The sequence below is a fragment of the Lytechinus variegatus genome, chromosome 5 (assembly GCF_018143015.1).
Source record: "Lytechinus variegatus isolate NC3 chromosome 5, Lvar_3.0, whole genome shotgun sequence".
In the NCBI taxonomy this organism is placed as follows: Eukaryota; Metazoa; Echinodermata; class Echinoidea; order Temnopleuroida; family Toxopneustidae; genus Lytechinus; species Lytechinus variegatus.
In genome coordinates, this window is record NC_054744.1 from 47,884,396 (window position 1) to 47,886,358 (window position 1,963).

At 35.4% G+C, this 1,963-nt stretch overlaps 1 non-coding gene across 1 annotated transcript; it reads right to left on the minus strand.

The window, feature by feature from the left end:
• Positions 1-1,044: 1,044 nt before the first annotated feature.
• TRNAS-UGA lies at positions 1,045-1,126 on the minus strand. Its single transcript has one exon. It is a non-coding gene; the product is annotated as a tRNA-Ser (tRNA).
• Positions 1,127-1,963: the final 837 nt, after the last annotated feature.

Below are 1,963 nucleotides of genomic sequence, written 5' to 3' on the forward strand. Positions count from 1 at the left end.
GCATTATATTTCGACAAAATAATGCACTGTGTAGCTCTTGGCAAGCTTAATGTCTGCGATGTGTTTCATTACAGTAGAGCTTTCAACTTTCAGCTGAATATCTATATATATAGCAGATCTCATATAACACTTAGACCCTGTTTGATGAAACCCTCAATGGAACCGAATTCTACCTCCAAATATTCGTTTCATTTTTGAGCAAATTGTAATGGAAACGAAAATGTGAAGCGAGTTGTCTGTACCAACTTACCGATCCCATAATGCAACACGAAACACAACGCTCGTCAACCCTTTGCCCGTGGCGCCTTCCTAATGCAATCGATACACCATGTACACTGATGTTCCCTTCTTTGTTCTAACACAAACTGACCCAATTATTCTTTAATGCATCTAAAATTGCAACACTCCAAACTCACATCGTCAAGAGGTGACTCCACAAGACGTTGACTGCTTGACTAGTTACTTGCTGATATTAGGAGGAACAAATTATTGGTAAAAAAAATCTCCTCTGTCGTGAAGGTCGTGGAATGAAACCCAAACAATGATAAACAATGCAGGCCTACTGTGAAAATACAAACTATGTCAGAGGATAAATCGTAATTTATAAGTAATTTGAAGTTCTGATAGGGTGTGTATTTCAAGGAAGAATTGTCAATTCCATTTATTCTGACAAAATACGTGTTATTTTTCCCAGTGTGGTAAATATATAGGACTATTTCCTCTTATTGGTAATCTGTGACAGGAAGGAGCATTGTTGGATAATGGTAAAAAGTTACAACTTGTACATGTTGTTTGTGCTGTATAAGTGGTTGCAAACATATTGAATTCTCCCAATTACCTGTAAGTAGGATATAATGTGTAATAATCCATCAGAAGATCAATGATACCTATAGTATAACATGCAAGCATCAGTGAGCTTCATGTGTGCCCTTTGAAAACAACGAAACACAAAATGAATACCATTTGAACGAGTATCAGTAGACAACATCAACAATCTTTAAATGTTTTACATAACTGAACAAAATATAATATTGTAAAGAGAATCGCTGCGAGCAGGATTCGAACCTGCGCGGGGAGACCCCATTGGATTTCAAGTCCAACGCCTTAACCGCTCGGCCATCACAGCTCCACATAAACAGTTCACTATCATGATTATTTATTCAAGATTTTCAATATATTTTTTGTATTTCCAGTATTTTACCCAATGGGTCATTGTTTAGCAATCATGTCAACCAAATTCTACGATGTCCATATTCGTTAAGTTTGTTCCCCCTTTTTTTTAGTTCATAAAAATAATTTCCAAGATGGTTTTAAGGAATTAACAAGCAAAGCACTACATAAGATAGATGGGGAGACATCTTTTTATATCACTTCGTAGTCATGATTGTGTTGAAAAGTCATTAGCATGGAACAAGATACTGTATGCGAAATAGATCATCATCATAATCGTACATGAGACCAAAGACAACTCCAGGGCCTCAAGTGTCCATCGTCTGGGTTTTTCGTGTAATTTGAGGCCGTTGTCCTAATTTTGGTTCAAATCAAATAAGCAGACTTCTTACATCAGGTCAAACAGGTTTCTAACAAAATAATAATAAATCCAGGTTTAGAGTTCTTTTCGTAAATGTGGCTAAAATAAAGACAAGAGTGGGTGATATGAATTTATTCATGAGAGCGTTCAGTTCTGTTTTATAAGAAAATGTATTTAATCAATACATTCATCAAGGAATCAAGGAGATTCAAACTTGCATTATGAGAGCTTTTATTCAATTATCTTTGTCTAGAATCTATTTTTTGTCAATAATGCAAGTATAATAACAGCCACTCCGTTTAATAAAGCAAGCTTTCAATGTGTTGAGTTGAACACTCCAACCGAGAAAACATGAGGTTTCTATTTTTACACACTGAAAAATGATTAGTAAATATGAAACAAATCCATGGAATAGAAAGTCGCTGACCCTTA